Below are 25,338 nucleotides of genomic sequence, written 5' to 3'. Positions count from 1 at the left end.
TCCAGAAATTTGGAACTAGTCCATGAGTAAGAGAAGAGTTAAAAATGGAGAGCCAGATTTGCACTGGAGGATCAACATCCAAGACTAGTCTAGAGAAATCTGATCCAAACTGGAACGGGTAGGCTTATAATCAACCTCCCTAAAGGGTACCACCTAACAGAGGTGAGAAAAGAGTCCAGAATGTTATCAAGCCGTTCCCCCAAAAAACAGCCAACTTATCACAGAGTTAGGTGGAAGCGCAAATCCAAGCACAGAAAGCATTCAGTTAAATAAACTGTCTTACAATTTAAAAAATTTCATGAGAAGAGTTATTTGGTTTCCTAATAGTCACAGCACACATCCTCTTCGCGCCATCTTGAGGTCAGGCCTCCACTACAAATGCGCCCCTCCACTGGCTAAATGGGGGCCCACCGCTGCCCCCTCACTCTCCTCACCGGGAGCGCAGGCTGACCCCCCCCCCCACTCCGGAGCACCATCAGTGGACCCCGGTCTCCACTATGCGTCGGGCTGCCCCGGGCCTCAGTGCCGTTCAGGACACGGCTGCGCTGCTCCTTTCCCGCTCGGCCGTTCGATGCACCAGGGGAGCCCATTGGGCCCCCACCTCCAAATGGGACCTCCGCGGCTCAGGCCACTCTTCTCGTCTCCCAGCCCGTCACTGGGCCGCAGGCCTCAGATCAGCGCCCCGGCCCACCTCTCCATTTCTCCGCCTGGGGTGGCCAGCTCGTCCGCCGGGCCCTTCTGCTTCGTCCGACCGCACCCCCGGGTCTCAAGACTGTTGCCAGGGCATTGCAAGTGGAGAACTCCCCCCACCGACACCGCGTTTAACGTGTCCCTGGGGAGTTTTTGCGGAGCCTCCTGAGTTTACGTCCGTTCGGCCATGTTGGTTGTCCCCACCCTCTTTGCTCAGTTTTTAATTGGTTAAGAAGATACGCAGAGAGACCCAGATAGAGAGTATCTGTGTAATCTAATCTGGTGGTTATAGCCGCATGCGTGACAGTTTTCCAAGCATCTAAGAGGTCATATTCCAGTGGGGTTTTTTATTGCCATTAGTGTGGCAAAACAGGACTTGCAACAGCAGAGATCTGATGGCCAATGGAGAGAGTGTTATCAAATTTAACTCCTAAATTTCTTTCCACCACCTTGGGTGTTGGAAGAGTTCCTAGTTCATCCAGCCACCAGTCATTTGACTCAGAAGAAAAAGAGCAACCAAAAAGTAAGATCTCCTTTTTTTGGTGGTGTTGCACTTTAGGTAATTTCTGTTAATCTAGTTACTCACATGTAGCAGGCATTGCTTGACTGAACCGGCTCATATAGAGCTTACTTCCCAAAAGAGAAGATGAGCTGTGTATCTTTGGCACATGACATTTCTTTAAAACTGTATTTTACCATGATGTATGCTAGAAGTGTCATGTGCTCATTAAGGCATAGGGCTGAACGAATAGTCTTGAGGGACACCATAACTCATTGCTTTAGGCGTAGACAAGTATGGCTCCAAATAAACTACTTGTTCTCTGTTAGATAAAAACAATTTGATCCAATTCGGGACTGACCCACCAATCCCCAGATTAGCTAACTAATCTGGGGAGTACTAATTGATGGGAGATGGTGTCAGATGCTGTAAACAGATCCAGCAGGATGAAGGCGGCCTGCTGACTTTGAAAAAGACAGAATTTAACCTCCTCAGGTATCGCTAGTAGAACCATTTCTGTACTACGTGTGGAGAAAAAACTCTTTCTACTTCCAGAAGGAATAAAATGGGGTGAAACAATTCCAATATGTTTGGATCAGCAGCTGTTTTGTTCAGTAAAGTGATGATCACTGCCTGTTTCCAGAAATTTGGAACTAGTCCATGAGTAAGAGAAGAGTTAAAAAAGGAGAGCCAGATTTGCACTGGAGGATCAACATCCAAGACTAGTCTAGAGAAATCTGATCCAAACTGGAAAGGTTAGGCTTATAATCAACCTCCCTAAAGGGTACCACCTAACAGAGGTGAGAAAAGAGTCCAGAATGTTATCAAGCCATTCCCCCCAAAAACAGCCAACTTATCACAGAGTTAGGTGGAAGCGCAAATCCAAGCACAGAAAGCATTCAGTTAAATAAACTGTCTTACAATTTAAAAAATTTCATGAGAAGAGTTATTTGGTTTCCTAATAGTCACAGCACACATCCTCTTCGCGCCCTGCCTCTGGGCGCCATCTTGAGGTCAAGCCTCCACTACAAATGCGCCCCTCCACTGGCTAAATGGGGGCCCGCCGCTGCCCCCTCACTCTCCTCATCGGGAGCGCAGGCTGACTCCCCCCCCCCCCCCCCCTCCAGAGCGCCATCAGTGGACCCCGGTCTCCACTATGCGTCGGGCTGCCCCGGGCCTCAGCGCCGTTCAGGACACGGCTGCGCTGCTCCTTTCCCGCTTGGCCGTTCGATGCACCAGGGGAGCCCGTTGGGCCCCCCCCCCCCAACTCCAAAGGGGACCTCCGCCTCCCCGGCTCAGGCCACTCTTCTCGTCTCCCAGCCCGTCACTGGGCCGCAGGCCTCAGATCCCTCCGATCAGCGCCCCGGCCCACCTCTCCATTTCTCCACCTGGGGTGGCCAGCTTGTCCGCCGGGCCCTTCTGCTTTGTCCGACCGCACCCCCGGGTCTCAAGACTGTCTCCAGGGCATTGCAAGTGGAGAACTCCCCCCACCGACATCGCATTTAACGTGTCCCTGGGGAGTTTTTGCGGAGCCTCCTGAGTTTACGTCAGGTCGGCCATGTTGGTTGTCCCCACCCTCTTTGCTCAGTTTTTAATCGGTTAAGAAGATACGCAGAGAGACCCAGATAGAGAGTATCCGTGTAATCTAATCTGGTGGTTATAGCCGCATGCGTGACAGTTTTCCGAGCATCTAAGAGGTCATATTCCAGTGGTTTTTTTTATTGCCATTAGTGTGGCAAAACAGGACCTGCAACAGCAGAGATCTGATGGCCAATGGAGAGAGTGTTATCCAATTTAACTCATACATTTCTTTCCACCACCTTGGGTGTTGGAAGAGTTCCTAGTTCATCCAGCCACCAGTCATTTGACCCAGAAGAAAAAGAGCAACCAAAAAGCAAGATCTCCTTTTTTTGGTGGTGTTGCACTTTAGGTAATTTCTGTTAATCTAGTTACTCAATTGTAGCAGGCATTGCTTGACTGAACCGGCTCATATAGAGCTTACTTCCCAAAAGAGAAGATGAGCTGTGTATCTTTGGCACATGACATTTCTTTAAAACTGTATTTTTCCATTATGTATGCTAGAAGTGTCATGTGCTCATTAAGGCATAGGGCTGAACGAATAGTCTTGAGGGACACCATAAGTCATTGCTTTAGGCGTAGACAAGTATGGCTCCAAATACACTACTTGTTCTCTGTTAGATAAAAACAATTGGATCCAATTCGGGACTGACCCACCAATCCCCAGATTAGCTAACTAATCTGGGGAGTATTAATTGATGGGAGATGGTGTCAGATGCTGTAAACAGATCCAGCAGGATGAAGGCGGCCTGCTGACTTTGATAAAGACAGAATTTAACCTCCTCAGGTATCGCTAGAAGAGCCATTTCTGTACTACATGTGGAGCAAAAACTCTTTCTACTTCCAGAAGGAATAAAATGGGGTGAAAAAATTCCAATATGTTTGGATCTGCAGCTGTTTTTTTTCAGTAAAGTGATGATCACTGCCTGTTTCCAGAAATTTGGAACTAGTCCATGAGTAAGAGAAGAGTTAAAAAAGGAGAGCCAGATTTTCACTGGAGGATCAACATCCAAGACTAGTCTAGAGAAATCTGATCCAAACTGGAAAGGGTAGGCTTATAATCAACCTCCCTAAAGGGTACCACCTAACAGAGGTGAGGAAAGAGTCCAGAATGTTATCAAGCCGTTCCCCCAAAAAACAGCTAACTTCATGAGAAGTTATTTGGTTTCCTAATAGTCACAGCACACATTCTGGCACAAACAGGGGAAGGTAGGAATAGATGTGGCAGGTACATATATTTTGTATTCCAGTCCCTCCCAACCAGCAACCTATCAGTTTGCACAACAAGTACTTCGCTTGAGTACATTCATGAATGTTCAATGACATGGGCACACAGGACAGTATTTGAAAGGTGCTAATTATAAATAGAAAAGAAACAAGACCGACTGTCCAAAGTGGTCTTCAGATAAGGGAGGGTAATTTATTGCATCTGAGAAATTATATACCATGATTTCCATTTGCCCTGTCTAGCTGGACAGGAACCCCTGCCAGCTGGACAGGAAACCCCTGCCAGCAAAGTCACTTCCGTCAAACAATTTTGGAATGTATTGGTTGATATAAAATAAAGCTTTCAATGCATTACTGTTTTTCAGTGACGCACCTCCAGGACAACCAGGTTTTGGGTCCAGTCTTTGCAAGTTTGGAAGCAGTACATAGTGCACAACACTCTCTGATGCAGTGGTTCGATTGTCGTCAGGGAAGGCACTGAAACATATGCTAAACTATTGAATGTTCATAATAGTACTGCAAAATGCAGCAAACAACACAACTGAGTGTCACACAACTTAATTTGTGCCTCACAATTTGCTAATACATGGTGCATTATCCGAGTGTGCCATTAGGTTGCATTTTACATATCAGACTATTGTTCTTCACTTTGAGAAGAAGAGTGACTATAGTGGGTAGGGGTCGTCACTGGTTGAGTGTGTAATGTGCCAAGCAAGTGGTTATTTCCAGCTGATAATGTTAAGTGCAGTTTACTTTTAAACTTGGTGCACAGCCCCTTTACTGCATTGATCATTTTCTTTATGCATTTTCAGGGATGGAGTGCTCCTTTCCTGGTATTCATTTCTGCAGCCATTAATTGCTGTTATACCACATCCGAGTGTGCTCTTGTGCTTGCCATAAATTGCTGAATGTAGTTATGTCATTGTAGAATGTTTAGAACATCGGGATTGCTAGGAGCTAGACAGTTGGAGTGAGGAGCTCTGGCTGTGCGGTCACTGTTTGTTGTTTTCAAGACAAAAGTACAGTTAGAAAGAGAAAACCACATTGTTGTAGGACCCCTTTAGCACTTAGGTTGAGTACCCTTATTTTAGCACTAAGCTCTTAGACTGTGACTTTTACAAAGATACATGTTAATCATTTTCATATTTTTTTAGCACAGACAGCTTTTATCTCATTGTTTTTATATTTTAATCAGATGCCACTTCCCAGGGAGACAGAGTTTGTGTTACACATTCTATCAAGTCATTGTAGAGCATGCACTCTGTGCCCTACTCAAGGCTGTCATGTACAGTACGTGATATGCTAACTGGTATTGCCAGTCCAAGAGCCCAGGAGCCAGTCCCTATTCACTAGATGCATCAGTACGTCAGGCCTGTCCCACAAACTCTGTACGGGTTATTATATAAAAACAACACGGGTCTTAGGAGGGCAGAGAACATTCCAGTTATGGCCGTCCTGGGATGCACACCATTCTCCAGACAGCTTTGCTGATCCTGGTGCCAACTCTTCAGCTTCCTAAGAGGCAGACCCTTGCCATCCTATTTAGGTATGAGGTTGAGGTTACTCCCTTAGATCAGGACAGACATAGGGTTACAACCAGTATGCTAGGAGATCTAGACATAGGGTTCAGGTAGGAATATCTAGGCTTTCTAGAATTTCTAGAATAATTCAAAATGGTGGGGTTATCTTCTTTACACTGGTTGTAATGATGATTACCGCACTATGTTTCATCTGCCTAATTATCGCAGCCCATGCTTTATATACTAGGATGCAATTGCTTCAATAAATGCTTTAAGATCCTGTTTGCATCTCTTGTCCTGCCTTGGCATGTGTAGGTCACTGAGTAATTGAGCGAAAGGGCCATGATCTGTTTACACAATTTCCCTGAGAAGTCAGAGTGTCAGGTTTAGGTTGCCACAAATCACCTCCTACCTCTCAAGGGTTGGGTAAGGTACTGTAGGCTAGCCAGGATTTAGGCCGACAGCTTTCAAAGTGGTGTGTAGCTGACCCAGTCTCCCACACTCTGTGGTGCTGCCTCACCAAACTCGCAGTATCTTTGCCATAATAGGAACCGCATGACATGGCGCTACTAACGTTGGGCAGGTACTTAACAGGTCTCCTCAGTAACTATCTTGCATGCCAAAGGTCCCTATATCACCTTTTATACGGAGACGTCCATGGTATTAGGAACTGCCTATCTAGCTGAGGAGGATTTTTCCCGCTCTTAGTCTGTAGGTTGTTTCAGGTTGAACCCTAAAAGGATTTGGTGTTTCTATCTTTGAATTTTGCCCTTTAAATATGGCACAACCACAACCAGTGGTAATTCTACTAAATTGTAGGCAACCTATCCCACAATGTTTAGTTGCTAATGGGCTTGCTAATGAGGGTGGAGATGTTCCTTCGTGATAGAGGCACACAATGTGTACAGAACAGACATTTTCTACTCATGGGTCACTTTTCTTGCAGTGGATGCAAACACAAGCACTTTTCATTCATACAATGTAGCTAACATACCTGCACAGTGTAGAGCTTAAGCAACATCTAGAAATACCATTAATATATCAAGAACACCATAATTGGTTTCAATGCGCCCTCCCACACATTATTGATAACGTTAGCTTAAGACCACTTAGTAAGTTCTAGCCGCCCACGCACCATTTTTAAATATACAAAATTTACAGGCATTCGATCTGCACCCATTATATAATTATTTAGTTAGAATATCTAGATACTTAATACAATTTGTAATGCAGATTCTACATACTATCCCGGCAAGGGCTGCTCCAGCTGCTCAACAAATTGCTACACCAAGGATAAATGCAATTATGGGTAAGGTTCCTACCAGACGTGAAGACATTCTGTTTTGGATTGCACAAAAAAACAAATCAGCTGGAAGCCTTTGTTTTCCCCATATGGGACCCAAAGACAAACACAGAATTCTCACAATATGCTTGCCCTTTGGGATGGTCCCCTCCAAAGATGACTGTCCCACTTGAGGTACAGTATTTGCTGCAAATTATAGTATGACACATCGTATACAGGCACTGGCAAATTTACCGGTTGGTTTGAAACAAATACAAAATGAACACAGGGCTGCCCCTGTGATAGATTTGCGGATGAAATTAATGGGCAATTTTGCCACCTTATCCTCCGTTATGTTACGTAAGATTAAAGGGGAAGCAGCAGTATTGTCAATATGGCAACGACTCGCACAAGTTCCACAGATAGACCAGGAATGCAAACTTGGTAACTACCAGAGATTATTTCTTGCACTATTATAGGCCAGTATAGTCTGGGGGACAAACCAAATAAGCCACAGCTTAAAGGTAATTCCAAGAAGGATAATACCAAGCAAGTGCAAGAGGGTTCTAAAAAAAACACTGGGACAAACAAAAATCTAATAAAGATACAGTAAAACAACGAGGAGAATCTCCATATTTGGAAACATAGGAGAAACGCTACAATCTTAGAAATCATGACAGTAATCAATATACTGATACACGCCCTTCTTGTACCTTTCAGGACTTATCCTACAAATGGACCGAGAGAAGTGGGTGGTCAGAACACAGAAACAAGTACATGAAACCAAAAAAGGACTCTCAACAATCCTCTGATGTGTCAATAAACAAAAGAAGAGAAACTTCCAAAGCACAAACCTGAATTTAAAAAGAAGGTGGTTACGGCACTTTCGGCTAACTATGCCACATTGTTGAGAACATTACTGAAGAACAGGACATGGACAGTGTCTCTGCTACACAGCACAGCAGAGGTCACAATAGTTCACCAGAATCTTCAAGAGCTTCTGGAAGGGACAACAACTAACGACTACCTTGAAGTCGAAACCACAGATGCGAGTCAGCCCACCCAATAGGTTCTACAAATTAAAAATTCAAATGGAGGGGGACAGCAAGTGCACAATTAATAAAAGTAATTTTCTGGGAAAGAGTAACACTAAGCTATATTCTTGTGGCAGAAAAAGATTGGCCCCCAGAGTTTGTCTGAATGCTCCCACAAGGGGAAGATGTAATTTTGCATTGTTTTCAGTCCTAGTTCCAGATCCACTAAAAGAAGTCTGTGCTGCGGAATGGGCTCTGGCAGAGGCTCCAGTGCTGTACCGCAGCCACGTGAGTTGGGATAGGGACTCTCCATATCACATCATACCTCTACGGTCCAATCCACAAATACAACCTCAGTACCCAATAAAACATGATGCTAAAGCGCTGGCGAGGGAAATTCTCTCACAACTAGAGAGTAATTGTACCTGTGTATCAGCTATGAATAGCCCTCAGTTTCCGTAGCTAAGCCAGGCCATTCCTATAGAATAGTTTTAGAATATGGACATTTAAACAGCTACGCACATTTGCAATTCAAAATTCACGAAGCACAGCTCTTATAAATATCATTCTAATAAAAAAATACACAATGACCCTGGATACCTCCAATGGGTTTTTCTGCCAAAATCTAGCGATTGAAATCTGGGATTTAAGCGCATTTTCCACTTTGGACTCTCAGCGTCGTTATTGCCAACTTCCCCAAGGGTATAAGAAGAGTCCAGGATTGTTCTCAGCCCATGTGACATCAGTATTACCTGGTATTGATCCCATGGGGTTGTCCTATGTAGATGACATATCTGACAGATGACAACCTTCATTCATTCATTTAAAACTTTATTTCAGCCACCAGGGACAAAGTACAACCACAATAAAAATGCAAAATATATATTAACATACAATACATTCCAAACAGTAAAATAAGAGATACAAGTCGATAAAATCTGCAACCAGTACACACTGATCAAAAATACAACAGATAAGTTACCTAGCAACTTCAAGCATTTTGTAATAAAAGTAAAATTTTCTTTCTAAGGAGCTACATAGCACCAAGAAACTTGTGATGGAAATGGTTAGAACTGGTCGAGTATCTGTCCTGAGAATGCGAAAAGCAACTAAATGACTGCGGACACCTAATATTCTACAAACTGGGGCTAGCCACTTCCTATGAGGCAATCCATAAGCTAGGCAGGCAAATAGAATGTGGGGGTAAACTCTTATTATGGGTGTTACAAGCCGAGCATACAATTACTCCCCCGATTCAACCACTTACAAGTGAATATTCGTAGCGGCTGGGCACCTACACGAAACTGGAAGTAAAGTTTCTTACCCTTGGTTATCAGAATCTGGTCTCAAAATGCGTCCTATCTACTCTTGCATTTGAAATCAATAAAGACGCGTGATAGCATAGAGCATACAGCACCTCACAGTTCATCAGCAGCTACTGCTGTCCAATAGCACTTTTTCAAATCAATCTTAGATGGAAATTAAGCAACCTCTGGACAATTCTACAGTTCATACAACCCGAGTATTTACAACATATCTTTGACACGCCTAGGCCAATGGATTCTGGTAAAACAATCAGCTTTTAGCATGACCTGAAGGGCATCTGCATTATGGACTACCTCCAGAGTAGTCCTGAGGCACCTCCAACACAGGAGAGGACACAGTCTAGCTGTACACCCCATCCTTTTAATGACCCCAAATCCATAAAGAGAGGGATCAAAGGGGTGCTCTTTGGAAAAGAGACTAAATTCCTCACAAAGTTATTTTCTACTTTAGAGAATTCCTAGGTGTTTGAGAATCCCAACAGTTCTGCTCTATAATGGCATGATCCCGAAACCTTAGCCTTATAGATCTGAAGGGCCGGTCAAATTGATTTTTGTATGCGAGGCAGAGAACTCCTTAATTATGTAACTCGTAATCTGTTTTTGTTTAATTACCACCTTGGTAATATGTGACTTCCGAACCATGCTCTCTGAAATCGTTATTTCCATATAGGTGAAGGAATTCACCATCTCAAGCGGGGTTCCTCCCGGAACAATATTCCCTTTAAATGACTTATGAGGGTTAAACAACAATAACTTCGTTTTTGAAGTGTTGATCTCCAATCCATGAGTGTGACAGAACTCGTCAAAACGTTAGGAGTTTCTGCAGTCCACTCTGGGTCTTGGAGATCAGCAAGGTGTTGTCCGAAATTAAAAGGTTTGTAACTTTATCTTTCCCTAATAAAAGGGGATCTGACTCTACCTGGCCCAGGAAAGGGACAGCCATTGATGAATAACGAAAATAGGGTAGGTGCCAGTACACAGCTTTGACATACTCCCCTGGAGACTAGTATGACAGATGACAACCTAAAACACATCTGGCCAGGGTTTATCGCATAGTACTGGGATTTTCTGACCAGGGCTACAAATTCAACTTTAAGAAAACTAAAATTACTTTCCTCTGTATCCATTTCTGGGATATGAGCTTTCAAATGAGGGGAAAATTCTGCCACCACACTTCTTAGAGAAGTGTGCGCAACTACAACCACCAAACAATATCAAGAAAGTGCAATCCTTGTTAGAATTCTTTAATCTTGGCAGAAAATACATTTCAGATTATGCTCAGCGCATAAAACCACTTTATGATTTGATCCGTCCTAATTTCTCAAGCAAACACTGGACAGCCTAACATACTCAAATTCTCAGGTCATTACAGACTGACATGCTTGTTGCAAAACACTTGCACTCAACAAAACAAATTTGGTAATCCAAGTCATCCTGGGTGCCATCAGTTTCACATATAGCAAAAAGAACAGGTGATAGATGGAATGCTGAACAATACAAACCTTCACCCCCAGTCATAAAGATCTGGCTTTAATCCATAATTTCTTTGCGGACCATGCCACCCCATTTTGGGCCCAGCCATATGCAAACCAGTCTTGACCCTTCCCCCAATGGGAACAGTCTAGCTCGAACTGCCAGGCCATGTCCTCCCTGGACTGGAAACAAGCATCCTGGGACCGGTTCGGGGTATCACTTCTCATCTGCCAGGCTAGCATAAATCCAGTGGTGCAGTGAGCACGGGACCCGCATCTAAGCCTACCCCTCCCACTTAAAGCAACAAAGGCACAAAGAAAAGATGATAGACAGAATGCTGAACAATGCAAACATTCACCCCCAGTCACAGAGATCTGGGTTTAATCCATTGTTTTTATGCCCACCTTACCACCCCATTTTGGACTCAGCCATATGCAAATCAGTGTTTACTCTGCTCCCCATGGGAACAGTCCAGCCCAAACTGCCAGACCAGGTCCTCCCTGGCCTGGAAACAAGCATCCTAGGACTGGTTTCAGGGTATCACCTCTCATCAGACAGGCTAGCTTGAATCCAGTAGCGCAGGGAGCTTGAGACCCACGTCTGGATCTACCCTTCCCATTTAGGGCGACAAAGGCAAAAAGAACAGGTGATGGACGGAATGCTGAACAATGCAAACATTCCACCCCAGTCACAAAGATCTGGGTTTAATCCATAGTTTTTTATCACCACGTCACCTCATTTTGGAGCCAGTCATGTGCAAATCAGTCTTGACCCCACTCCCAATGTGAACAGTCCAGCCCAAACTTCCAGGCCAGGTCCTTCCCTCACATAGTCACATTTAGTGAAGGTGACACTGTACCCATCGCATAGAAATCACACTTATACTCAAATGCAGAAATGCGTTTTGCACCAATAGAAAAAATAATGACTGCAGTCCAGATTGCAGTCATCAAGGAGAGACCACTAGCCCCTGGTTACCCCGACCCCAGTCCTCGAGGCTGTTACCAAAGCCAACATTCCAAATGAAAAATCATTACATCCACTTTGGGTACAAGGGGCAACCTCTTTGACTGCCACTGATGTTGATTATGTTTTTGATTCAAAACGTCAGACTGAAGAACTTCTCCAATATGAACTTATATACCCCATGCCTATTAATGTTATGCCTCTTGACCATTACAGAATCGCCATTTACACTGATGGTTCAGCTCAACTAGCTGTAGGTACCAAACACCAATACTCATCGGCTTGCACAGCCGTCTGTGGAATTATGTACAATGGTAATTTCCACCCTCTACAAACCTACATGCAGTCCCTAGGGCAGTGGTTCCCAACCTTTAGACTTTTGTGAACCCCCACTTTATCATTACTGAAGACCAGGGACCCCCACTGAATCTTTATTTGAATATGGGGACCCCCGCACTGAGTCATTACTGAAAGCTGGAGACCTAACCTGTTAATATTATATAATTTTCTCAGCAGTCACGGACCCCCTAAGGAGGCTTTGCGGACACCCAGGGGTCCCCAGACTACAGGTTAGGAACCACTGCCCGAGGGGATTGCACAGAACAACTTGCTGAACTTAAAGCATTGTTTTTGACACTGGAACATACAGATGCTGAACTCCCTACACTTATTGTTTGTGATTCGTATAATTGTGTCCAGTCCTTCAATGAGAACTTACACTACCAACATCTCAATGGGTTAAGAGATTAAAAAGGAAACACCATTAAGCACAAAAGACAAACTGTCACAGGCTAATGTAATACATACACTGGGCCATCAACGTGTTGGGATACACATTGTAGGAAACTCATTGACTGATGGAGCTGCCAAATCTATAGTTGCTACAACTTATGTTGCTGGGATAACTCTTTCTCATACAAAATAGATGATGACATCTTGGCTGCTGTGAATGCTTCGACTGATGGCAAGCCTTTACCAAAAGCATACCAAACCAAATATTCCTACCATTTCAGTGCCCAAAACATTCCTTTTGTAACAATACCAGGGATGGGTGATTGTGTGCTACCCAACCAAGACCGTAGGCTAGAACTGATCAAAGCAGCTCATGAGGATGTTGCTTCTGCCCATGCTGGTGTGGCAGCTACCCTTTCCCTTCTACAAAAATGCTATTGGTGGCACGGTCTGTACAAACAGGCCGAACAGTATGTCCTTAGCTGTGACATATATCAACAGATTAAAGTTTCCACAATTAGACCCCTGCAGACACCCCTCCGAATCGCAAATATTCTTATGCGGTCTGTGTACCTGCCCCATTGCTGTCCTTTAAATTCAGATGGTGCATACAGATACATTCTACTTGCAGTAGACTCTTGCGCTAGATTCTTATGGGTGTGTCTGCAATGATCGGTTGATGCTTGAAGTGTTATTAAAGATTTGAAATTCATTACTGGGGCATATGCAATTGCAGCATTCCACTCAGACCAGGGCTCTTGCCTCTAGGGCATACAGGACGCCATGGGAACAATGGGTGTTATGGTGCATTATTCTTGCCTCTACCACTCTGAGGGAAATTCAGTAGTTGAAAGAATAAAACAGGACTTAATGCAATCCTTAACAGCTAGAGTACTAGGCTGAGGTCGTAATTGGGTCCATCACTTGTATGGAGTCAGAGAGCATTAAATAATCTGCCTAGAAGATCTCCTGGAGGCCGTACCCCTTATGAAGTCCCGTTCATCACCCTATGTACGTCCCAGATCTTGATGATCCTGGCACGGTGGCTGCAGAAACACTCTTTGAAATAAATGCAATGTGTGGCTGTCTTGCAAGAATTACAACAGTTCCGAAATTAACATTCCACAGAACATGCCACCACCTTGGAAATGAGGGATTCAACAACATCCACAGGCTGGGTTCTGAAAATTGGGGATCTGTTTGAGAAAAGATACCTGTGAAGAAGAAATTTGTCCCATCCTACCAAGCACCAGTGTTGGTTCTTGGAATACAAGGTACAAGAACTGTTATTGTGTCACCACGGCCTGGTTCCAAAGACAACAGCTTTGTCTCCATTGATCACATAAAGTTGCATCATGTGGCCAATCCTGCAGAGTAGACCACAAGGATTCCTGGGTAGTTCCCTTGCCCCTCTCAAAACCATACAGGAGATGCCTCTTCAAGCATTAAACAATGTTAATTTGCAATTTACAAAGGCAACACAAACAGAAGGGATTGTCTACGACAACCTCCCTTTGGATACATCTACTAGTACACTTTCACCTTCACCGGCTTCAGTTTTGCACAGACTGCTTCTGGTTATTTTGCCGACATTGATGATTTTTCTTCAGCTTCTTTCAGCACCCCTGATTGCATCAGCACATGGACTCCTTAAGCTTTTTAATTGGCTTAAACACAGCTATTTGAGTCATCCATTGTACTATCTGTGGATTATATTGGCATTGCGTGCTTTCCTTCTATGGATTGGTTTGATTATCTTTTTTTCTGCTTATGCATGGCCATTATCTTCCTTAACTCTCTGCTGTCAAACTGGTGGATGAGGTTTTAAAGCCTTATTTGTCTTCTCATAAAGTGCAAAGAGTCTTCTCCCTTGTGGACATTTCTGCTGTTCCAGTTCCTGATGGGATTGTTTGGGATAAGATACCTTTTTGGTGCATTTGGACTAACTAAACTGATACATATTCCATATGTTTTTGAAATGTCAATGAATTACGTTATTACACCTGGGGTTGTTTCTGATGACTGGGATGTTAAAATGTTAAAACAGTTGATTCTATACTTTCTGAGTTTGAATATTATACTGTGTTTGGAAGTGAAGATTTATATATAAACACTACAAATTATTGGGAAGTGTTCTGTTACCATTATTATGGACACCATCATTTGCATTAAGCTAGTACTCCCAGAGTAGTTTTTAATTACACACAGTGGCAACATTGTCTAACTCCACCAGTGGGGATTTCCAAAACATACGTAAAGAATTTTTTTTCTGGGCATGATGTCACAAATGCTGAGTCATATTATTTCAAATTACCCACATCAAAAGGAAGAAACATATTGCTGACACTAAATTAATGTATTCAGATTCTTTTATTTCCCAGTTAGCCAGCGAAGGCTGAGTGTTGGAAAAAGTCAATAGACTTAAACACTGTTTGGGGAACAAAAGATTGGCAGATACAAGGCATGGAAACTTTATTTAGAGAATGTTTAATTCTGTTCCAAATCATTTTCTTGAATGACAGTGTTCTGCAAACAACTTGCCGTGGGTTAGCAAAAGTAATAGAAATGAATGTGCCCAATATTCCCTCCATCGCTGAATTTGACAGTTGGTAGAAACTAGTGAACTTTTCCGAAGACCAGCTCAATGATATGGTTCAGAACAGTACCTTTAATTCATAACTTTCTGGTGCCAACAAGTGGCTATTGTGGCCAGTAGACACAGATGGTTGTCGTGCATTTTATCAACTTCAAGCAGGTTTTTAGAGCGAGCAGACCGGACCCTCATTACATCATCACACAGCATTCAGGTATCATCACCCCATACATTGTGGGTAAATTATATCAGCGATGGTTGCAAACATCCACGTAAACAGCTGTAGAACAGCACCTCTCTCTCCTTTCTGAAAAAACAGATTTAAAGATTTCTTGTTAGATCCTCGAACACCGTTCTCCAAAAGATTTCTATAAGTAATATATAATGACATTTTTAAGGCAAATAGATAAGGAAAACTTAAAGAAACTTTAACTGTTGTCGACAATGGTTTGAACACAGTCTACTCGTATATACACATTGAATAAAATAGTGTCTTTTCCTATTGAAATTATTTAAAACAACGTAATTTTTACAACATGGGCAAAGTCAACTTAGGTCCATTATGGAGTTGAGTTGGACTTTACAAGTTCTGAAGACGAGTTTCGTGCCTTGGAAGCATGTTAACTCCAAGGAGTTTTTTGCCATATTCAACCTTACATGAGCAACAGATAATGGCAAAGAAGTAAGCTAACTATATCATGCTTAATATAGAAAAGCTAGATAAGTTGCCTTTTACAGTACTGAAAGACCATTGTCAGTGTGGTCAATACAAGGAGTGATATCCCTGCTGATATCAACATTCCAATTCACTTCATGTTTGAAACATTTTCCTATTGGCAGGTTTGAAAAGTTAGGAGACAGTTACATCCCTGAGGTGCGGGAGCTGCCGTTTGATTTCAAATGCATGAGTGGTGAAAAGGAGATTTTTCTTATCGGACTCAAATGTGAAACTTCTGTAAGCCATTCTTATGATTTGCAAACAGATGGCATTGCACGGCATTTGCAATGCATCAGTAGCTAACTTAGCTGTCTACTTGAAGGGTATTCTCGTCTCTATGATCCGCCCAGTATTTTAGTTACTCTTGAATGGGAGTTACTTGATGCTGAGTGATCAAGGCTGTTGTGGGATGAGAGCAGGTGTTGCATATGTGATTTATGTTTCTCCAATAGTGAAAATGTGCTGAGCAGACTAAAAGCACTATTGTTTCAAAAATATGTGGCGCTCATATCTTCCCGTTAGACATATGAACTGTAAGTGACAAGGTCGTCAGCTGAGATACAGTCCACTCTAAATACAAACTTTCTGAATTGGTGAGCCTCATTTTCAGTGCATCTAACACCATGGGGATTTTACACTTTTTTTTTATTTTTTAGGCTGTTGGATCTGAATTTATAAGTACAGTCCGGAATGTCTTTGGGTTAATACCTTCAGCCATTCACTGACTTTTTTTGAGTGTTTTCTGAAGGTTTCCAGATTGTCTTGTCATTAATTGGTGGTAATTTGCTGTCGCTATTTTTGATTCGTAATGGCTGCCACATCTCGACCAGGAAGAGTGATGGAGCTCCCACCAGCCCAGCTGTGTCCTGAATGAATGATGCATTACTTTGGAATTGCACTGTTGGAAGAACTTGATAAGGACTGGTCATTGTCATTTGGACATGTATTCTGCAGTGTGCAGTCTGTTTTCCGTTGCTTATGGTGCTCTTTCGAACATGCACTGGAAATGTGTCTTGTCCAGCAGCAAGTACTTTCTGCGGACAGAAATCTGTTGATATTCTTGATGAGGGTTCATTGCCAGAGTTGTCCCATGTGATTGTGGTTGCTTCGTGATGCCTTCTGTGGGCCAGTGTTCGTGGATCAAGTTGCTTTGGCTCCCGGTGCTATGATATCTGGCACAGAAGGCTGTCTCCTCAAATGTGGCTGAGGTTACAGATCATATGTGCTCCTGTTCTGCTTTCCCTCTTATCTCATAACCGAGCTTACAGAACCTCTCTGCAATGCACTTCTGAGTTTTAAGAAGACATTTATTGTTGTTAATTCCCCACCCACAAGTTCCTGAGAGACGAAATTAGTAGATTGGAAGCACACGTTCAAAAGTAGTTGCAGCAATGAAAGCAAAATATATCAAAGTACTTCTCAGTTGCAGTGTACACAGCAAATAGATGTGATAGCATAACTTTAAAGCAAAGCATAAAAGTCAAAATTCATCTCTGTATGGGCAAGGCGGTAGGGCCTATATTCAGCTTCATCTTTCTGGGGTCTGCAAGTTGATGACTCCGGTCAACTGCGAGAAAGACATTCTCTACCCAAACGGGAGACGGGCAACTGACGTCTAGTTCCTGTCTGAAGTCAAGCAGATTCAATCTAACTCTCTGTAGCCCAGAGTCATCCTTAAAAGCAAACTCAGTGTGAGAGCCGAAGAACATTGGACAGAGGCCAATTCTCCTGAGCTCCCCGTTCTCAGACTGGATTGCTAGGTAGACACAAAATCACCGTGCTCTTATCAGCTAAGGTCTGGTGTGAAGAAAACAGCTTGGTCCATCTTGTGGAAAAACACAGCTTGGAAAAACACAGCTCATCTGCAATGTCTCAACTGCAGTGTCTAAGCCCACGTTAAAGCCAATAGGCAGCTAACCTAAATAGCAAATGTAATGTCTAATGTCATGTCAAAGCCAATAAGCAGCTAAACTGAATATCAAATGTAATGTCTAATGTCATGTCAAAGCCAATAGGCAGCTAAACTGAATACAGAATGTAATGGCTAATGCCATGTCAAAGCCAATAGGCAGCTAAACTAAATACAGAATGTAATGTCTAATGCCATGTCAAAGCCAATAGGGAGCTAAACTGAATACAAAATGTAATGGCTAACGCCATGTCAAAGCCAATAGACAGCTAAACTGAACAAAACATATAATGTGCTACTGGTGAACATTGAGCAACTAATATGCGCAGTGGTGAAACACAAAGTCATTGGTCAAACACAATTAATAGCATCACAGCTCCTCAGAACTTTTCAGTGAGACTCTGGTGGTTTTACACTACCATGTTGGACATCATGCAGGATTCCGATGACTTTTAATTGGCTTTAATTTTTCCAAACAAAATTTTCCAATTCGGCCTTGTGCTTTGGCTTGTTCTGCTTGTCGACATGGACATCCTTTTACATTTTGGTTCTAGACTTACAGTTTGTAGTACTTTTGTTTTAGCTGCAAGTTGTTACATATTTAATAAATTTATGTAAGTTTTATGCTAGCTTTTTATTTACTATCCTCCGCACTCCTGTCCCGGCAAGGGGAGGGAATTGTACAACCCCTTAAGTGCTTAGGTTGGACACCCTTGTTTTAGCATTAGGTCCATAGCATGTGCTTTTTACACTTAGATAAATTGTATTCATTTTCATATTTTTTTTAGCACAGCCAGCTTTTAGCATGTTTTTATATTTTAATCAGCTGCTACTTCCTAGGAAGTCAGAGTTTGTGATGCACATTTTATCAAGGCATGGTACAGCACACACTCTGTGCCCTGCTTGAGGCTGTTATGTATGGTAAATGATTTGCTAGCTGGTATTGCCAGTCCAGGACCCAGTCCCTATTCACTAGATGGATCAGTACATGAGGCTTGCTCCACAAACTCTGTAGGGGTTATTATATTAATACCACGCAGGCCTAAGGAGGGCAGAGGGCATTCCAGTTGTGGCCGTCCTGGGACACACACCATTCTACAAACCAATTTGCTGATCCTGACACTGAGTCTTCAGTTTCCTGAGAGGATTGCCACCAAGACAACAGGCAGACCTTTGCCACCCTACTCAGTTATGGGGTCGGGGTTACTCCCTTAGATTGGGACAGGCAGTAGGGTTACATCCACTATGCTCTCAGAGCTAGACATATGGTGCAGGCAGGAATGTCTAGGCTGTATGGAATCATACAGAATGGTGGGGTTGTTTATCTTCTTTACACTGATTGTAATGATGATTACCGTACTATGTTTCATCTTCCTTATTTATTGCAGCCCATGCTTTTTGTACGAAAATGCAGTTGTTTCAGTAAATGCTTTGAAATCCAGTTTGCATCTAATCTCCTTCCTTGCCATGTGTGAGTCACTGAGTAACTGAGCGAAAGAGGTATGATCTTTCCATGACTTGCCTGAGAAATCAGAGTGTCAGGTTTAGGTTGCCACAAATCACCTCCTTCCTCTCAAGGATTTGGTGAGGCACTACAAGCTAACCTGGAGTTAGCCTGACAGCTCCAATGTGATGTGGGTCTGATTTAGTTTCCCACACTCAGTGGTGCTGTTGCCCTAAACACATATTCTTATTAACCTAATAGGGACCACACAACATCTGTGTTGTATACAGATCATAACACAATCTCATTGACCATGAGAGTAATCTCAACTGCCATAGCAGGCATCAAATGTACTTATTCCACAACCGGCTTGCTGTAAGTCAAAGGCATTCACTGCTCTAAAATTTGAGAAATGTATAAATATGACACTCGTACTCGCACCGCATCTTCTTGCTTCCCTTGCTAGTACAGTTGACTACTCAAAACTGCTACCTCTAGTGTCCTGGCCTTCCCTTTTCTCGCCCCTCCTTTCCTTTCCTTCCGTACTTTCTCTTCCCCTCAGTGTCATTTTAAAGACTTTTGGGCCCCAGCCAGTCATATGTTGGGGCCCTCTTGTCGGAAAATATTTGAATCATATAACCCATTTTTTTATTATTGGAACCTGCATGATGCTTAACAATATTGGATTATACTTAAAGTTTCAAACAAAACAGCTAAAATATGTTTTGCCCGGGCACAAAAATCTTTAAAATGACAGTGCTTTTTTTAATCGCCCAGTTTCCAGCCCCACCCGTTACTCACCCACACCCGATTGCCAAAGCCAATAGCTTGCCCTTAGTAGAGATCTGTTGGCTTTGCTAATGCTTGTTCCATATTCTACTTGCTTTTGGTCTATTTTGCCTGATTCTTTTGTTTCTGCTGTCTCTGTTAACCTGCACCCACTTCCCGCCGTTTACTCCTTCGGCATCCTGCCGGCCCTGCCTCCCAGCAACCCTCCCACCTCCCTGGACCTATTTAATTGGGGTTGCAGTGTGACTGCGCAGCGGACCTGCTCAGTGGGCGGCTTAAGACAAGACCATCTGTGTCTGTCTGTGCCTGGAACATGCCCAGCTCCAGGAACCACTGGCCCTCTGGCCACTCACAGATACTCCACTGTTTAGCTCCAAACCCTGGACCCCAAACTCCACAATGACAACTGCTGCACTGCATCTCCTCGATCAATAGCAGGACCTTTTACCTGCTACAGCTGCCTGCAACTCAAGATCTCACGCCCTCACAGAAACCCACACCACACCCACTGCACAGACCACAACCACCCCGGAACCACTCCACTGCATCGCTCTGCAGACACACCACTGAAATCTGGGACACCATTACTACCCTCACCCTGACGTTATCTTCATCACAGAGACCTGGCTCAACCTCTCCTCAACCCCCACCACCGCAACGGCTACAAGATAAAACACCAGGACCGTTCCAACAAACATGGAGGTGGCATTGTCATCTTCCAAAGGAAACCATCCGCTGCACCACCACCGAAGACAGCACCACTGCCATCCTAGAGCACCAGCATAGAGCACCTCAACTTCCAATACCAAACCGATGGCAAAACTACCATCAGAGGCACCCTCTCCTACAGACACCCTGACCACAGCCCTGTTTCTGAAACGTCATCCCCGAATGCATTGCCCCACTGGCCATTGATTCCAAGCACTACATTTTCCTCTGCGACCTCAACTTCCACCTTGTTAACCCAAAGACACCAACGCCACCAACCTCCTGGAAAGCATGAGCAGCATTGGTCTCGTCCAACTAGTCACTGAACCCCACACACAGCGCAGGACACACGTTAACCCAATCTTCATGACCAGCGACAAAGTTAAGTACAGACATATCACTGAACTCACCTGGACCGACCACGCCATCATCCACTTCACCTTTGCAGGACCCCCAAGCACCACCTCCAAGCACCCCATGTCCGCCCACTGAAACAAAGTAATCAAGACCCAATGGACAAACGCCCTCAAACCACCCAACACAACTCCGCAATCAACTTTGCAGAGAATTTCTCTGCCTGGATCACCAACTGCACAGATAGATTCAACCCTGCCAAGCTAACCAGGACCAGCAGATCCACCAAACAAGCCATTTGGTATACTCCAAAACCCAAGACAATGATGAGCAACTGCAAAAGGCTAGAAAGAAGGCGCACCAGCAGAGACCCCACATATCGAGCCACCTTCAAATCGGTCCTCAGCAAATTCCACCAACTCCTAAAAGACCCGAAAAGAAGGACCCTAGCAGACTGCATCAAATCAAGCTCCAACCACTGAAAGGATCTTTCAGCATCGTCATAGTTTGCATGCCCATCAGCCACCAAGAACACGATCTCCCCCTGCCTGGAAATCTGCAACTCCCTGGCAGACCACTTCCACAACAAGGTATCCACCATCTACAGTAACTTCAAACCACAACCCACAGACATCTGCAACCTCCTCACACTGACAGACCGTTCCCACAAGCACTCGCTTACCACATGGGAGAAGCTCACCACCCAGGACACTACAGCCACTGTGACTTCTATCCACTCTAGAGCCCCTAGTGACCCCTGCCCCCACTACTTCCTCAACCTCTGGAGCAAGGAAATCAGAGGCACACTCACCGCCATTCTCAACACATCCATTCACCTTTTCCAGTGGATGAAAGCTCACAGAGGTCAGACCCCTCCTCCAGAAACCCTCCGCTGACCCCAGTGAACTTACAAACTACTGCCCTAACTCCCTGCTTCCCTTTCCTGCCAAAGTCCTCAAGAAGGCCATCAACTGCCAACTCACCAAGCACCTGGAGAAAGACAACCTGCTGGACATGTCCCAGTCCGGCTTCTGCACCAACCACAGCACTGAGACCGCCCTGATCTCTTGCACCGACGACATCAGAACACTCCTTGTCTGGGTCGAACAGCATCCCTGATCCTCCTCGACTTCTAAGGAGCGTTCAAAACCATATCTCATCACATACTCATCAAGAGACTCCACCATATCAGGATCTATGGAGATGCCCTCAAATGGATGGCATCATTACTCACAGAATGAACCCAGAGAATCTTCCTACCACCCTTCACCTCATAACCCAAGAGCACCATCTGCCGGGTACTTCAGAAATCATCACTCAGCCTCACCCTGTTCAGCACTTACATGACGCCCCTAGCCAACATTGACAGAACCCATGGCCTCAAGATCATTACCTACGCAGACGACACTCAGCTCATCCTCTCACTCTCAGAAGACCCCTTCACCAGTTGAACCAACTTCCAAAAGTGCATGACGAATGTCACCGACTGGATGACCAAAACTGCCTGAAGCTCAACACATACAAGACAGAAGTGTTGATCTTTGGGAACAACACCTCTCCATGAAATGACACCCGGTTGTCCTCTGAACTCAGACCCACACCGACAGACCGCGCCCAAAATCTTGCCATCATCATGAACAGCAAACTCTCCATGAAAAGCCAGATCAACCCAGTGTCCTCTGCCTGCCTTCACACCCTCTGCATGCTCCGAAAGATCCTCAGATGACTCCCAGTCAACACTAGGAAAACCATCACTCAAGCCCTAGTTACCAGCCGCCTGGACTACGGCAACACACTCTATGCAGGAATCACCACTCCAGACGATTCAGAACGCAGCCGCTAGACTCATTCTCGACCTCCCCAAATGGACCCACATCACCCCACCTCAGGAACCACCACTGGCTCCCCATTCAGAAAAGATTCCACCTCAAGATGCTGACACACGCCTACAAGGCATTCCGAGACCTAGACCAGCATACATCAACCACCGCCTAAACTTACGCCAACCCTCCAGACCCTTGCGCTCTGCCTCCCTTGCACACACTCCCTGAATCCTCCAAAGCCAAAGTGGAGGACGATCCTTCTACCTCACCGCCAAGTCTTGGAACGACCTCCCCCTCCACCTCCAAACACCATCCTCCCTGTAGGAATTCAGAAAGGGACTCAAGACTTGGCTTTTCAATTGAGCCCAGCAAGATCCCAGCACCTGGAAACCCTCTTGGTGATTAGCCGTGCTCTATAAATTCAAGTTGATTGATACTCTTTTAAAGCTATTTTATACCTTTCTGTATCATCTCGGACATATCTGACCCACTAACAACGCTCTAACTGACCCACTAACAACGCTCTAACTGTTTACAATGCTTCTTTTCTTAAATCAAGTCAGGGGAGAGCCACGGCGCATGTATAGGTTTACAGAACAAATTGATAGAATGCAGAGGAGCAACCTGATTAGCTGCTTTAGTGAACCAATGAAAGACTAACTGCCAACCCTCCTTGAGGTAACCCGCAAGTACTGATAAAAATCCTTTAAGGCAAAATAAGAAGCATGCCTGTTGCTCAATTTCCAATTTCGGGCCGTCCTAGTCTTATCCTGGAAGGTCAGTTTTTAAATATGATGAGAACAAGTGATGAATGGGGCAGTGGGCTAACAGAAATAATGGAAGCCTGAAAATTGCCTCAGATGATACTTTGTCAGTGTTGAAAAGAAAGCAAAGACTAACCAACCTTGGAAGCAGAAATATCTGAATCAAAGGGAAAAACACCATAATTTTTTTCTTGAACATCAAAACCTTTGCACAATAAAAAATAGGGAACAGATTTATAGATTCCCTCAACATACCATTACTTCAGGGTTGAATGAAAAACACATATAAGATAAGCAAATGGGTCAAGGCTCATCTTTGAGTTTGAAAGGACAAAAAAAGAGCAATTCAAAACATTAACATAGGATATTGAGGACGAAAAAATGTCAAAGACTTTCAGCGAAGAAAGACAAAAGAAATACTTTTAATAAAGACATGAAATCAGTAATCCAAAATAAAAAATATTTTGATGAGACTCTAAGTTCCTAAAATATGCAATAGAAAATTTGTAAAAAGAGACAAAGAGAATACATGCTCTGTCATACAGTACACGATCTGTGCAAGAGCATTTATAAAACATCGCTACTTCGGTATATGAAGAGGATTAGGAACAATCTGTGTGTGAGGACGATGGAGAAGATGGCAAAACTATTAAATACTCTATAGGCTGAATCTCCCTATCTTTGTGGTTTTACTTATTGAAGTAGATCACCAAATGTTTATGTTTCCAAAATATAATTGAGTACTTATTTGCTTATAGTTCTCTTGGCATTAAGAAAATATCACAAAACAGAAATAACTACAAGCTGGCAAATAAGAACATTTTGGTTTCTTCCTCAAGAGCAGGTGATGAGGTGTTGGCCAAACATCATACGGCATAGAGTTCCAGAAGCTGGGGGATAGGATGGAAAATGCTCAACACCAAGTCAGGATCATCGGAATTGTAGGATGTGCAGAAGCCATACTCCGGTGGAATGAAGGAGAATATTGAATTAAATGATCTGCAAAAAATAAGTGCCATAATAGCTACAATACACTCAGTAGCTCTGAACCACTGTTTTCTGGCTTGAACAGATAAGCAATGAAATTGCCTTGAAAGAAGTGAAGCTGCACGGTAAGCTGTGCAATGGGTATGACCAGACGTGGGACCCGTGCTCACTGTGTCACTGAAACCAAACTGCACCCGACTGACAAGACCCAATTAGAGCGAAACCTATCTTGGTTTGCTTGTGTTCCAGTTCAGGCAGGACCTGGCATGGCAGTTCAGACTGGACTGTTCCTTTTGGAGCAGGGTCAAGACTTATTTGCAGCTGGGTCACAACTAAGATATCATGGTGTCCAGAATACCAGTGGACTGGGATGTGGTCCTGAGTAATTATGAGAGGCAGAGATTAATTCAAGTATCCCATCCATCACGTTTTTGTATGCGTCACTGCTGTACAAGAAGCTCCGCAGAAGTCATCATCCTTGCTCCCTGGTTATCTAGTTATCTGAAGACTGTGAATTAGTGATTTGTTTATGTCAACAGCAATTCAGTATTGTAGCCTAGATCTTATCATGGCAGAGACGCATGTCTTTCTACCATTAAAAAAGTGTGATATATATGTAACTAAGTTTAGACATGTACAATATGCAAGATGGGGCCAGTGCTGAAATTCTGTTGTTTATTTACAGTTTAGAATCAAGTTTGATTCCGTGATTAAGAGGTGGGTGTTACAGGTAACAAAAGTAGATGACCAAAACTTGTGGCTCCACAATTATTTTTTTCCATGTTTAGTTTTACCTAGTGTTTTCTCATCTATTTCCTGATCAACAACATACAGTGTGGAAGATAGAAATTATCATTCTGGCAACCACTCAGGGGAAGAAATAACCCGTTGTCATTGGCATGCTGTGTAACTGGAACTCCTAA

General features: G+C 43.7%; 1 protein-coding gene and 1 long non-coding RNA gene across 5 annotated transcripts in view; one reads left to right on the top strand and one right to left on the bottom strand.

Annotated features, from left to right (window-relative positions):
* The window catches only part of LOC138298551 (zinc finger protein 300-like), a 236,587-nt gene that overhangs the window by 119,253 nt on the left and 91,996 nt on the right, over window positions 1-25,338 (top strand). The window lies entirely within an intron of this gene.
* LOC138298597 (uncharacterized) overlaps window positions 14,414-25,338 on the bottom strand; it is a 162,283-nt gene continuing 151,358 nt past the window's right edge. Inside the window, exon 3 of the long non-coding RNA XR_011204707.1 lies at window positions 14,414-15,226. This is a non-coding gene — a long non-coding RNA (uncharacterized lncRNA). The remainder of the gene's footprint in view (window positions 15,227-25,338) is intronic.

The sequence above is a fragment of the Pleurodeles waltl genome, chromosome 1_2 (genome assembly GCF_031143425.1).
Source record: "Pleurodeles waltl isolate 20211129_DDA chromosome 1_2, aPleWal1.hap1.20221129, whole genome shotgun sequence".
Taxonomy (NCBI): domain Eukaryota; kingdom Metazoa; phylum Chordata; class Amphibia; order Caudata; family Salamandridae; genus Pleurodeles; species Pleurodeles waltl.
This window is presented reverse-complemented; position numbering and strand designations above follow the sequence as displayed.